The sequence below is a fragment of the Pseudophryne corroboree genome, unplaced genomic scaffold, assembly GCF_028390025.1.
Source record: "Pseudophryne corroboree isolate aPseCor3 unplaced genomic scaffold, aPseCor3.hap2 scaffold_573, whole genome shotgun sequence".
Classification (NCBI taxonomy): Eukaryota; Metazoa; Chordata; class Amphibia; order Anura; family Myobatrachidae; genus Pseudophryne; species Pseudophryne corroboree.
In genome coordinates this window covers 395,621-411,138 of record NW_026970172.1, presented here as the reverse complement: position 1 = coordinate 411,138, position 15,518 = coordinate 395,621, and the positions used below count along the sequence as shown (strand labels likewise).

The 15,518-nt window shown below is 42.7% G+C and overlaps 1 long non-coding RNA gene across 2 annotated transcripts in view; it reads right to left on the bottom strand.

Moving 5' to 3' along the window:
* Nucleotides 1–769: 769 nt before the first annotated feature.
* The window catches only part of LOC135033560 (uncharacterized), a 43,482-nt gene continuing 28,733 nt past the window's right edge, over nucleotides 770–15,518 (bottom strand). For both annotated transcript variants that reach the window (XR_010228915.1, XR_010228916.1), the window contains 4 exons: nucleotides 10,511–10,548; nucleotides 7,832–7,915; nucleotides 1,586–1,622; nucleotides 770–1,019 (listed from right to left, as the gene is read on the bottom strand). This is a non-coding gene — a long non-coding RNA (uncharacterized LOC135033560). The remainder of the gene's footprint in view (nucleotides 1,020–1,585; nucleotides 1,623–7,831; nucleotides 7,916–10,510; nucleotides 10,549–15,518) is intronic.

Here is a 15,518-nt window from a genome sequence, read left to right as displayed (position 1 = left end):
ATGGCAACACAACGCTAGCTGCATTCCCTCTCTCACATAAGGGGATGTGACCTAGTGCTGGGACTCCAATAACTGTGAAGGGGGGCGGCACCTGCAAGCTAGAGCCAAGGGAGTTGGGGGAGCACCGCACAGCAGCAGTGATTAATTGAGGAGGTGTAAGTGTAAAACCTTTTACTCTCATTATACTATACCCCTAAGCATTGTAGGACATTTAGCCGCAAATAGGATGTGATTGAGGACATATGTGCCAGGCAGCAGTTATTGAGGAGTCAATGACAGTGTTTGCTGGGGAAAAGCATAACAAGTCATATCCCAGTGACTTATATTAACTGTATTATAGCTCTATGTGAGGTATTCTAATAGAGTAGTGGAGAGATTGAAAAGTGCTGCCAGGATGTATAGTGACTGAAGTAGGATGAGACTGTAACTTTGCCCTTATAACTATAAATTCCCTATTGCTTAAGGTGTCACTTCAGCACAAGAAAGGAGAGACTGGCCCATCTTATTGCAGCACCAACTATTAAATTAAAAGCTTAGACGTTTAAGTATAATTAATGGAGATATCTCTGCCCAGGAATTAACAAAGATCAGTAGCTATAGCAAGGAACCTATTTTAAGGGCATTAACAGCAGAGAACGAAAGCTTCATACCAGTGAATTTAACTCATCTACAACTCAGTAACTCTGTAATATTACACATAAATACATAAATTGTGCCACTGTAAGAGAAAAGTTTGGCACACGAGATATATTAAATTATTTAGCCACAAAGCTGGAGAACTGAAGTTTATTGAAACAGAATATATTCAATGTGAGTGAAACTGGCACGGGTATTACACAAAGGACAGATTCTATCTAATTCTAAAGGAACAGAGAGGACACATTATTTAGAATACAAGGGAAAACCACACTCAAGCCAAGGGAACATAGCTACCGAACGTAAATTATATCTGTTTTAAAAGTCTGGTACAGAACTGAACCGTTGAAATTTCACTTTACGGAGTAGACGAGACACTTATGCTATAAAATATAGAGGAGAGCAGTTTTGGTCAAGAAATACAGCTACCAGAGATAAAATTCACAAGAGAGTTTGATATAAGATTGTAAGCATATCTTCATGAAGGAAAAGAACTAGCTTTCTACAGAAGTGTGATACATTGGAAGAAAAGATACTTTTTTCTTAACAGAGAGGAAAAGAAACATAATTGACACTCTATAATACAGTGACTAATACAGTTGTGTTTCTTGCTGGGCTAGGCGATTCAGTCACAAAAAGTAGAGAAGAGCAAAAGTTGTTATTGCAGGGTAATGCTAAACTGTGGATATAGATTATTATTAATTGTATGAATCTCATGGGGCCTTTTTAGTGCACTATCACAGTAAGAGTACCCGGGTCACTCTAACACCTCACGGTGTAGCTTATAGAAGGTAATTTTTGTATTGCATGCAAAAACTTGTATAGGTTCTAAAGGGGGACATAGTGGGACATGATTGTAAATGGTATTTGTCTTACTAGCTGGTAAAATGTGTTTGCTTTTAACCTTAAAATACTTTTGTGATGAATAAATACACTTACCTATACTTACCATATGTAATGTGATTTGAAAATTCCATCCGGAGATCCTGGAAACGCAGACAGAAGAACAGGTATAATATTGTAAAAAATGTGCACATATATACACTTATGAGACAGACTGATTTGCGATTATTATTCATTACTTGGGGGGGGCTTACCCAGGCAAGCCTGAAAGAAAAATTTAGTCTGGGTGAAGGCACAATCAATTGATAGGTAGCCTATATACCTTGGTAGTTAAGGGAGGGTTACATTTGGAGGCACTGGCCGAGATGAGTATACTCAGGATATAACAATGGAAAAGTTTACTGGGGAAGATATCAGTGCTTGGTGTCAAAGGAGGAAAAAAGATCCCAAGAGATGTTTAAGTGTGGAAGGAAATTTTTCAGAATTCTCTTATGAGGAGATAGTTGAAAGGCTAGCCAAGTTATATGGGATAATTAGGCCCAAGGTTGTAGATAAATGGATGGGAGGATTGGGAAGAGTAATAGCAGTACTGATAGAAACAGAGAACAAATTGGAGGCTGAAGTAATACCATTGATAGTGATAGCCAATGAAGAGATGGGTAGGAGGTGGAATGCGATGTGGTCCAACATATGGGAGGACGAAGAAGCAGCAATTAGTGCACATGTATCAGTGCCCCCTCTAGATAACCTTAATAGAGGTGAAGGGAATAGCGGTGGTGAAGGGAGTGATGCTCAGGATACTGGTGCAAATGCCACCAGTGGACAGTTTGAAGTCATGATGGATAGAGTGGTCACTCAGTTAGAAAGGTGGCATTATGAAGGGAGTTATAGGCGGTTACAGATTTTTTCCGGGATTCTACCTGTACCGTCAGGGGAAGAGACGTATGAGGCCTGGAAAGAAGCGGCGGTACAGCAAGTAGAAGAATGGCAGTGCCCAGATAAGATCAAAAGACAGAGGGTAGTAGAGAGCTTGAGAGTGCCGGCTATGGGAATTATACAAGCTGCTAGACATAGTAATCCTAATGCTACTTTAGAAACATTCTTTGAGGCATTGTATTATGCATATGGCACCCTTGAGGACGTGGGAGATCTCACCTCTAGGTTCCACCACACGTTCCAAGAACCAACGGAAAAGCTAAGTGCATTCTTGATTAGGTTAGACAAGTTACTATATAAGATAGTGGATAAAGGAGGTATAGTAAGGGATGATGTGGACAGAAGTCTGATGAAACAGTTACTGCGGGGTGCCTTGACCACCAACCCAGTAGCTCAGAAATTAAGATGTACAGGAGTTAAAGAACCTTTTCCTACCTTTAACGAAATGTTAAAAGAAGTCAAACAAGAAGAGGTATTAATAGAAATGAGGGAGAAAACGGTGAAGAAAGTCAAGGTAATACAACCAGTAGTGGAAAGCAATGCATTTGAAGAGAAAATATTAAAGCTTATGGATGAGCAAAATAAGAAAATTGACAAATTCATTGCGGCACAGTCTATGAATACTTCATCACAAACATCTGACAACGGCAACCCAGTAAGAGGGTTAGGTAGGGGAGTAACAACTTTAATAGAGGATGCTTTAGATGTGGGAGGACAGGACATCAGGCCTTTGAATGTAATTTGAATAGGAATTTGAATCGGAACACTGACTGAGCTTCAGGTGGTAATCAGAATGCAGAGAATTCAGGGCCGGGAAATGGACAGGGGAGGTCTGTGGGCCCCTCACAGGCCCCCTAGAGGTCAGTCACTGTGCTATGGGGAATTCCTGGAGGAGTGGAAGTCTACCAGAAGGATTGCTGGGACCGGCTCCCCTTTTGGCTGCTAATATAAATGGACACCACTGCAAGATCTTGGTGGATAGTGGATCCCAGGTTTCTATCATACTTTAAAATTGGTACAATGAAAACATCCCTGATGTACCCATCCAGCCTTTAAGCGGATTAGTGATATGGGGTCTAAGTGTTGAAAAGTACCCGTATCTAGGATATGTGCAAGTTACTCTTGAAATCAATAACTGTGTAAGAAAAGAAGAAGGGATACAGACATCACTTATTGCATTGATATGCACAGAAGTTCCTGAAGGGAGGGATGAACCACCTGTAATTATACGGACTAACACACGGATATACCCTTTACTCGCTGTATGGTATGAAGGAAGAGAGGAACTATCTTCTGCACAGATATGTTGCATTCAATCCGCTGAGAGTGTAATTGTTTCAGAAAATAAATTTGATATATGTTTCCAAGGGAGTGACATTTCTTTGGAGGAAAAATCTGCTTTAATTAAGGAACTGGAATCTAAGAACCAGGTATTCTCCATGGGAGAATGGGATCTGGGGACAGCTAATGGGGTGGAGCACAGTATCAGATTAATGGATGAGACTCCTTTCCGGGAATGGTCCCGCAGGATAGCTCCTGCAGACTTTGAAGACGTAAGGCAACACATTAAAGGACTACTTGAGAATCAAGTTGTAATCGAGTCCAGAAGTCCCTACGCTTCCCCCATAGTGATTGCGCGGAAAAAGAGTGGAAAAATACGACTGTGTGTAGACTACCGTACACTGAACCAAAGAACTGTAACAGATCAGTATACAGTACCAAGGATAGACGAAGCTCTAGACTGCCTCCAAGGGAGCTCTTGGTTTTCCATGTTAGACCTAAGAAATGGGTTTTATCAAATCCCCATGAAGCCGGAAGACCGTGAGAAAACTGCATTTATATGCCCTCTGGGTTTCTTTGAATTTCTACGCATGCCACATGGAGTGAAAGGAGCCCCAGCCACCTTTCAAAGAACAATGGAAAAAACCATGGGGGATATGAATTATAGAGAAGTTATTGTGTATTTAGATGATATAATTTTTTTCGGAGCCACCCTGAAGGAACACAATAAACAACTCCTTAAAGTTCTCCATAGATTGATGGAAGGGGCACTGAAATTATCCCTAGACAAATGTCGTGTTTGTCAATCCACAGTCAAATACGTGGGACACATCGTAAGCAGAAACGGAGTCTCCACCGACCCAGAAAAAGTGGAGACCATTAAGAATTGGCCTAGACCAACAAAATTAAAGGAACTAAGATCTTTCCTAGGCGTTTGTGGGTATTACCGCAGGTTTGTCCCGAATTATTCCAGTATAGCTAGGCCATTAACTGATTTGACGAGAGGATATCCAACATCGAATAAGAAGAAGGAACGAGAATGGTCATGTGAAGGAGGCCCCCTGCATAAAGTAAATGATCCATTTGGAGAAAGATGGACTACCGAATGTGAAATGGCATTTCATTTATTGAAACAAAAGCTGATGAATGCTCCTGTATTAGCCTATGTAGATCCTGGGTTGCCCTATGTCCTTCATATTGACACCTCTTTAGAAGGATTGGGGGGTGTTCTGTATGAGAAACATTCTGATGGATTGAAACCCATTTCATTCATAAGTTGAGGTCTAACTAATAGTGAAAAGTGATACCAGCTCACATATTAGAGTTCTTGGCTTTGAAATGGAGCGTAATAGATAAATTCCATGACTATCTATATGGAGTGACATTTGAAGTACAAACAGAAAATAATCCTCTGACCTATGTCCAAACAACGGCAAAGCTGGATGCCACGGGTCACCGGTGGTTGGCTGCTTTGGCGCTATATGATTTCATGCTGAAGTACCGGCCAGGTGTTAGCAACATTGATGCCGACTCCCTTTCCAGAATTCCAAACCAGCATATGGAGAATACAGAAGAAGAGTGGATAGAAATACCAGCGGGGGAAATCAAAGGAATGTGTCACAGAATGAGTTTGAAAGTATCAGCTGGAAGCGAGCAAGTTAGCACCTTGGCAATGAAGTCAACATCACTACCTCCATCATATTGCTGGATTAGTCATGTAGAGCTTGAAGATTTGCCTAAACTAAAGCGCTATCAAATTCGGCAAGAGCAACAACAAGACCCCAGCATACGACACCTAATTCCCAGCGGTAGAAAGTCGGCGATTGCTCCTGAATCTCTATTAGAAGTCAAATTGTTGAGAAAACAAAAGTGTAATTTGCTTATGAAAGCAGGAATATTATACCGCAGCACTAGACAAGCGAATGGGCGGAAAAGATTTCAGCTAGTACTGCCCAAGAAACACCGTACCCTAGTAATGCGTGCCTTGCACGACAAGCACGGTCATTTAGGGTTCGAGAAAACATTAAACCTTATAGCTGATAGATTTTACTGGCCGGGTATGGGGAAGGAAATAAAAGAATACTGCCAAAACTGCGAAAACTGTGTATTGCGGAAAACGTTACCATCCAGAGTAGCTCCTTTAGTGACATATAAAAGCAAAGGGCCTATGGACTTGGTCTGTATGGACTTCCTCTCCCTTGAAGTAGAAGATGGAAAGAAGTGTAATATATTAATTGTGACAGACCACTTCACTCGTTATGCCCAGGCACATGTGACGCCAAATCACAAGGCTACCACTGTAGCAAATACCTTATGGGATACATTTTTTATCCAATATGGTTTGCCGAACAGGTTGCATATGGATCAAGGGAAAGACTTTGAAAGTCGACTAATAAAAGAAATGTGTTTGAGCTGTGGGATTACCAAATCTAGGACTACTCCATATCACCCTCAGTGTGATCCGCAACCCGAGAGGTTCAACAGAACCTTGTTAGACATGTTAGGGACCCTGAATCCCTTAAACAAACAGCATTGGAAGAGGCATATCGACCGTCTAATACATGCGTACAATAGCACCCGAAATGAGGCCACTGGGTTCTCACCTTACTATTTAATGTTTGGGAGGGAGGCTAAGCTCCCAATAGATGTATGTATGGGAACTAATGCAGGAAATGACCCTTGTGTTTCTCATTTAAAGTATATAGAAAGACTCAGAAGAGAATTGGGAGATGCATATGCTTTAGCTGAGCGTACTGCCAGTAGATTGGGAGAGAGGAACAAGGTTCGCTATGATAGGAGTGTGCGGGATCAGGTTCTGTTTCCTGGAGACCGAGTGTTGTTAAGACAGCTAGGGATGCCAAGGAGATTTAAAATCTCCAATCGATGGAGAGAAGACCCCTATGTAGTGGTGGAGAAGTTTAAAGACCTGCCTGTTTATAGAATCCAGCTGGAAAATGGACAGGGTGCAGTTTTGATCCATCATAGGCAAAATCTACTTCCCATAGGTAGAGAAGTACGCTTAGAAGACTTTGAAAGTAAAAATGAGGTAGTACCATATGAGAAGGAGACATCAAATAAGCTAACTGACTCACTAAGATCTAACAATGTGTTACGTTCCTGATGCTCAGAACTGGGGAGATGTTGCGTAGTGAGTCCAGAGCACCAGGACGTGACGCTGAAATAATGTGTGGTACGGGAATAGCCCCTAGCACCCTACCTCCATTGTTTTACCCGTGTGGTCAGTTCACGCCTGAGTGACTACGGTGTCTTGGGCCCACAGCAGCCGTGTTTGAAGGGCGGATTAGGTCTGCCCAACTCCGATGCCCCCAAGTCTTAGAGTGAGACAAGGCGTGAACTGAGACAGGATAATAACAAGGGTACCTCTAACTAAAGCAAACAGAAGCTAGGGGCTACTTACTACCCTAAAACTAAATATATGTGCGGCACGCCGCCAAAGGAAATGAACAACAAAAGATACCACTGTCCACACCCCCACACAACACCGCCGTGTACCGGGGAGGACAGTGAAAAGCGGAAACCTCCGCAAAAACCACCAATACAAAATTAACACAAGGACTAAGCGGCCTAGGCCGCAACATGCGGCAGAAGCCGCTACTCACGAAACCGGGAGAGAACCCCAACAAGCGAAAACCCCCAGATGACTGCAACAGGTTCACTTGGACAGGAAGGATTCCCAGGACCGGCTTCAGAACTCCAGGACTCAGGATCACAGGGAGCAGGATTGACCAGATACAGGAACAACTAATCAATCTTATCTGGCTACGGGGAACGCGGTCCGCCAATGGCGTCCCCGTTGCTATGGACCCAGCGGCTGTGTACGCCTGGCGTCCTAGCGTTGCCAGGGACCCTGCGGCTACAGTACGCACGGCGTCCTGGCGTTGCTAGGCGCCGGGCAGGAAGGGAGGGAGGTGCGGCGGCCGTGAGCGTCACTCGGAAGCAGACCGAGTGGCGCCGCGGACCGCGGCTCCTAACACAATGATGACAGTTATGAGGGAGAAGATGAAGGTCAGGGCTGTTACTATAGGGATCAATATGTTGAAAGTGGGAAAGTAATTGACACAGGAGACATCAGGGGACCCCCTGAGTCTCTTTCAGAGCTTAATCACGCAATTACCTGTATAGATCCTGTTGAGTATGACAGTGATGTTCTAGACGAAGAGAGTAGTGGTTCATTGGAGAGATTTGATCATTATTCTCCCTGTAGTGATATAAGCATAGAACAGGAAACTGTAAATAGACCAAGCAGAACATGTCAACCCCCATCTATGCTTACTTATGATAAATTAGGAATACCTAGCATTGTACCCAGGATAATACACCCCAATGTTATACTTACCTGGCCTTATTTCTAAAGTTATACACACAATTATTAAGTGAAATATAAAAGGTATGAGTGGTGACCTAACCCAAATGAATTTGTTTAGATCACCAGGGGGAGAGTGTAGCAATGTATAAAGTGTTAGTGATGTGTATATAATGATATGTGTATTAAATTATATATATTGGTGTATTATACATATATGTGTGTGTGTGTGTGTATATATATATATATATATATATATATAGATTGATGTGTTAATTTGTGGGGTAAAAGATGTATGGTGCAGTGTCAATGTGGAGAGGTGGAGACATTTGTACATGGTGTAGAGGGACAGACACCTTTTAGTGGCACTGAAGGGGTTAAATATACATATTACACAGGGCACTGTAGAAGAAGCTAGGGAAGCTTCCAGAGTGTCCCCGAGCCTGCAGATCAGAGATTCACGTGGGCAGAGCGGGAAAACATGGGGGGCTGCGAGACGCTGGAGGGACCGCGTACCGCCGACAGGGGAGAATATAAAAAGTGCTTCCCATCGGCGACAGGGCAGACTGCAGATCCCCCTGAGAGTGCTCGCACCTAAGCTCCTCCAGCGCTGCTAAGAGCTGTCCTCGCTGTGAACATTACAGCGGCAGCTGGAGAGTTCAGGGAGCGCAGCCATACAGGGCAGCGAGAAGGTGGAGCGGGGATCCGGAGTAGGAGACCGAGTGGCCGTTGTGTCAGCTCACATACTCCCAGACACCCCAGTGTTGGCGGAGGAGGTTGCGCCGCTGAAGTACCTTTGCTCCCGCTGTAAACATCCGGGCGGGTAGCGCTGGCGGCTGGAGGCAGAGACACCGTAGAGAGCCCCGGGCGCCCATAACAACGGAGGCGGCGGAACAAGAGGTGAGGTGCCATGGCAACACAACGCTAGCTGTATTCCCTCTCTCACATAAGGGGAAGTGACCTAGTGCTGGGACTCCAATAACTGTGAAGGGGGGCGGCACCTGCAAGCCAGAGCCAAGGGAGTTGGGGGAGCACCGCACAGCAGCAGTGATTAATTGAGGAGGTGTAAGTGTAAAACCTTTTACTCTCATTATACTATACCCCTAAGCACTGTAGTACATTTAGCCACAAATAGGATGTGATTGAGGACATATGTGCCAGGCAGCAGTTATTGAGGAGTCAATGACAGTGTTTGCTGGAGAAAAGCATAACAAGTCATATCCCAGTGACTTATATTAACTGTATTATAGCTCTATGTGAGGTATTCTAATAGAGCAGTGGAGAGATTGAAAAGTGCTGCCAGGATGTATAGTGACTGAAGCAGGATAAGACTGTAACTTTGCCCTTATAAATTCCCTATTGCTTAAGGTGTCACTTCAGCACAAGAAAGGAGAGACTGGCCCATCTTATTGCAGCACCAACTATTAAATTAAAAGCTTAGACGTTTAAGTATAATTAATGGAGATATCTCTGCCCAGGAATTAACAAAGATCAGTAGCTATAGCAAGGAACCTATTTTAAGGGAATTAACAGCAGAGAACGAAAGCTTCATTCCAGTGAATTTAACTCATCTACAACTCAGTAACTCTGTAATATTACACATAAATACATAAATTGTGCCACTGTAAGAGAAAAGTTTGGCACACGAGATATATTAAATTATTTAGCCACAAAGCTGGAGAACTCAAGTGTATTGAAACAGAATATATTCAATGTGAGTGAAACTGGCACGGGTATTACACAAAGGACAGATTCTATCTAATTCTAAAGGAACAGAGAGGACACATTATTTAGAATACAAGGGAAAACCACACTCAAGCCAAGGGAACATAGCTACCGAACGTAAATTATATCTGTTTTAAAAGTCTGGTACAGAACTGAACCGTTGAAATTTCACTTTACGGAGTAGACGAGACACTTATGCTATAAAATATAGAGGAGAGCAGTTTTGGTCAAGAAATACAGCTACCAGAGATAAAATTCACAAGAGAGTTTGATATAAGATTGTAAGCATATCTTCATGAAGGAAAAGAACTAGCTTTCTACAGAAGTGTGATACATTGGAAGGAAAAGATACTTTTTTCTTAACAGAGAGGAAAAGAAACATAATTGACACTCTATAATACAGTGACTAATACAGTTGTGTTTCTTGCTGGGCTAGGCGATTCAGTCACAAAAAGTAGAGAAGAGCAAAAGTTGTTATTGCAGGGTAATGCTAAACTGTGGATATAGATTATTATTAATTGTATGAATCTCATGGGGCCTTTTTAGTGCACTATCACAGTAAGAGTACCCGGGTCACTCTAACACCTCACGGTGTAGCTTATAGAAGGTAATTTTTGTATTGCATGCAAAAACTTGTATAGGTTCTAAAGGGGGACATAGTGGGACATGATTGTAAATGGTATTTGTCTTACTAGCTGGTAAAATGTGTTTGCTTTTAACCTTAAAATACTTTTGTGATGAATAAATACACTTACCTATACTTACCCATATGTAATGTGATTTGAAAATTCCATCCGGAGATCCTGGAAACGCAGACAGAAGAACAGGTATAATATTGTAAAAAATGTGCACATATATACACTTATGAGACAGACTGATTTGCGATTATTATTCATTACTTGGGGGGGCTTACCCAGGCAAGCCTGAATGAAAAATTTAGTCTGGGTGAAGGCACAATCAATTGATAGGTAGCCTATATACCTTGGTAGTTAAGGGAGGGTTACATTTGGAGGCACTGGCCGAGATGAGTATACTCAGGATATAACAATGGAAAAGTTTACTGGGGAAGATATCAGTGCTTGGTGTCAAAGGAGGAAAAAAGATCCCAAGAGATGTTTAAGTGTGGAAGGAAATTTTTCAGAATTCTCTTATGAGGAGATAGTTGAAAGGCTAGCCAAGTTATATGGGATAATTAGGCCCAAGGTTGTAGATAAATGGATGGGAGGATTGGGAAGAGTAATAGCAGTACTGATAGAAACAGAGAACAAATTGGAGGCTGAAGTAATACCATTGATAGTGATAGCCAATGAAGAGATGGGTAGGAGGTGGAATGCGATGTGGTCCAACATATGGGAGGACGAAGAAGCAGCAATTAGTGCACATGTATCAGTGCCCCCTCTAGATAACCTTAATAGAGGTGAAGGGAATAGCGGTGGTGAAGGGAGTGATGCTCAGGATACTGGTGCAAATGCCACCAGTGGACAGTTTGAAGTCATGATGGATAGAGTGGTCACTCAGTTAGAAAGGTGGCATTATGAAGGGAGTTATAGGCGGTTACAGATTTTTTCCGGGATTCTACCTGTACCGTCAGGGGAATAGACATATGAGGCCTGGAAAGAAGCGGCGGTACAGCAAGTAGAAGAATGGCAGTGCCCAGATAAGATCAAAAGACAGAGGGTAGTAGAGAGCTTGAGAGTGCCGGCTATGGGAATTATACAAGCTGCTAGACATAGTAATCCTAATGCTACTTTAGAAACATTCTTTGAGGCATTGTATTATGCATATGGCACCCTTGAGGACGTGGGAGATCTCACCTCTAGGTTCCACCACACGTTCCAAGAACCAACGGAAAAGCTAAGTGCATTCTTGATTAGGTTAGACAAGTTACTATATAAGATAGTGGATAAAGGAGGTATAGTAAGGGATGATGTGGACAGAAGTCTGATGAAACAGTTACTGCGGGGTGCCTTGACCACCAACCCAGTAGCTCAGAAATTAAGATGTACAGGAGTTAAAGAACCTTTTCCCACCTTTAACGAAATGTTAAAAGAAGTCAAACAAGAAGAGGTATTAATAGAAATGAGGGAGAAAACGGTGAAGAAAGTCAAGGTAATACAACCAGTAGTGGAAAGCAATGCATTTGAAGAGAAAATATTAAAGCTTATGGATGAGCAAAATAAGAAAATTGACAAATTCATTGCGGCACAGTCTATGAATACTTCATCACAAACATCTGACAACGGCAACCCAGTAAGAGGGTTAGGTAGGGGGAGTAACAACTTTAATAGAGGATGCTTTAGATGTGGGAGGACAGGACATCAGGCCTTTGAATGTAATTTGAATAGGAACACTGACTGAGCTTCAGGTGGTAATCAGAATGCAGAGAATTCAGGGCCGGGAAATGGACAGGGGAGGTCTGTGGGCCCCTCACAGGCCCCCTAGAGGTCAGTCACTGTGCTATGGGGAATTCCTGGAGGAGTGGAAGTCTACCAGAAGGATTGCTGGGACCGGCTCCCCTTTTGGCTGCTAATATAAATGGACACCACTGCAAGATCTTGGTGGATAGTGGATCCCAGGTTTCTATCATACTTTAAAATTGGTACAATGAAAACATCCCTGATGTACCCATCCAGCCTTTAAGCGGATTAGTGATATGGGGTCTAAGTGTTGAAAAGTACCCGTATCTAGGATATGTGCAAGTTACTCTTGAAATCAATAACTGTGTAAGAAAAGAAGAAGGGATACAGACATCACTTATTGCATTGATATGCACAGAAGTTCCTGAAGGGAGGGATGAACCACCTGTAATTATACGGACTAACACACGGATATACCCTTTACTCGCTGTATGGTATGAAGGAAGAGAGGAACTATCTTCTGCACAGATATGTTGCATTCAATCCGCTGAGAGTGTAATTGTTTCAGAAAATAAATTTGATATATGTTTCCAAGGGAGTGACATTTCTTTGGAGGAAAAATCTGCTTTAATTAAGGAACTGGAATCCAAGAACCAGGTATTCTCCATGGGAGAATGGGATCTGGGGACAGCTAATGGGGTGGAGCACAGTATCAGATTAATGGATGAGACTCCTTTCCGGGAATGGTCCCGCAGGATAGCTCCTGCAGACTTTGAAGACGTAAGGCAACACATTAAAGGACTACTTGAGAATCAAGTTGTAATCGAGTCCAGAAGTCCCTACGCTTCCCCCATAGTGATTGCGCGGAAAAAGAGTGGAAAAATACGACTGTGTGTAGACTACCGTACACTGAACCAAAGAACTGTAACAGATCAGTATACAGTACCAAGGATAGACGAAGCTCTAGACTGCCTCCAAGGGAGCTCTTGGTTTTCCATGTTAGACCTAAGAAATGGGTTTTATCAAATCCCCATGAAGCCGGAAGACCGTGAGAAAACTGCATTTATATGCCCTCTGGGTTTCTTTGAATTTCTACGCATGCCACATGGAGTGAAAGGAGCCCCAGCCACCTTTCAAAGAACAATGGAAAGAACCATGGGGGATATGAATTATAGAGAAGTTATTGTGTATTTAGATGATATAATTTTTTTCGGAGCCACCCTGAAGGAACACAATAAACAACTCCTTAAAGTTCTCCATAGATTGATGGGCACTGAAATTATCCCTAGACAAATGTCGTGTTTGTCAATCCACAGTCAAATACGTGGGACACATCGTAAGCAGAAACGGAGTCTCCACCGACCCAGAAAAAGTGGAGACCATTAAGAATTGGCCTAGACCAACAAAATTAAAGGAACTAAGATCTTTCCTAGGCGTTTGTGGGTATTACCGCAGGTTTGTCCCGAATTATTCCAGTATAGCTAGGCCATTAACTGATTTGACGAGAGGATATCCAACATCGAATAAGAAGAAGGAACGAGAATGGTCATGTGAAGGAGGCCCCCTGCATGAAGTAAATGATCCATTTGGAGAAAGATGGACTACCGAATGTGAAATGGCATTTCATTTATTGAAACAAAAGCTGATGAATGCTCCTGTATTAGCCTATGTAGATCCTGGGTTGCCCTATGTCCTTCATATTGACACCTCTTTAGAAGGATTGGGGGGTGTTCTGTATCAGAAACATTCTGATGGATTGAAACCCATTTCATTCATAAGTTGAGGTCTAACTAATAGTGAAAAGTGATACCTGCTCACATATTAGAGTTCTTGGCTTTGAAATGGAGCGTAATAGATAAATTCCATGACTATCTATATGGAGTGACATTTGAAGTACAAACAGAAAATAATCCTCTGACCTATGTCCAAACAACGGCAAAGCTGGATGCCACGGGTCACCGGTGGTTGGCTGCTTTGGCGCTATATGATTTCATGCTGAAGTACCGGCCAGGTGTTAGCAACATTGATGCCGACTCCCTTTCCAGAATTCCAAACCAGCATATGGAGAATACAGAAGAAGAGTGGATAGAAATACCAGCGGGGGAAATCAAAGGAATGTGTCACAGAATGAGTTTGAAAGTATCAGCTGGAAGCGAGCAAGTTAGCACCTTGGCAATGAAGTCAACATCACTACCTCCATCATATTGCTGGATTAGTCATGTAGAGCTTGAAGATTTGCCTAAACTAAAGCGCTATCAAATTCGGCAAGAGCAACAACAAGACCCCAGCATACGACACCTAATTCCCAGCGGTAGAAAGTCGGCGATTGCTCCTGAATCTCTATTAGAAGTCAAATTGTTGAGAAAACAAAAGTGTAATTTGCTTATGAAAGCAGGAATATTATACCGCAGCACTAGACAAGCGAATGGGCGGAAAAGATTTCAGCTAGTACTGCCCAAGAAACACCGTACCCTAGTAATGCGTGCCTTGCACGACAAGCACGGTCATTTAGGGTTCGAGAAAACATTAAACCTTATAGCTGATAGATTTTACTGGCCGGGTATGGGGAAGGAAATAAAAGAATACTGCCAAAACTGCGAAAACTGTGTATTGCGGAAAACGTTACCATCCAGAGTAGCTCCTTTAGTGACATATAAAAGCAAAGGGCCTATGGACTTGGTCTGTATGGACTTCCTCTCCCTTGAAGTAGAAGATGGAAAGAAGTGTAATATATTAATTGTGACAGACCACTTCACTCGTTATGCCCAGGCACATGTGACGCCAAATCACAAGGCTACCACTGTAGCAAATACCTTATGGGATACATTTTTTATCCAATATGGTTTGCCGAACAGGTTGCATATGGATCAAGGGAAAGACTTTGAAAGTCGACTAATAAAAGAAATGTGTTTGAGCTGTGGGATTACCAAATCTAGGACTACTCCATATCACCCTCAGTGTGATCCGCAACCCGAGAGGTTCAACAGAACCTTGTTAGACATGTTAGGGACCCTGAATCCCTTAAACAAACAGCATTGGAAGAGGCATATCGACCGTCTAATACATGCGTACAATAGCACCCGAAATGAGGCCACTGGGTTCTCACCTTACTATTTAATGTTTGGGAGGGAGGCTAAGCTCCCAATAGATGTATGTATGGGAACTAATGCAGGAAATGACCCTTGTGTTTCTCATTTAAAGTATATAGAAAGACTCAGAAGAGAATTGGGAGATGCATATGCTTTAGCTGAGCGTACTGCCAGTAGATTGGGAGAGAGGAACAAGGTTCGCTATGATAGGAGTGTGCGGGATCAGGTTCTGTTTCCTGGAGACCGAGTGTTGTTAAGACAGCTAGGGATGCCAAGGAGATTTAAAATCTCCAATCGATGGAGAGAAGACCCCTATGTAGTGGTGGA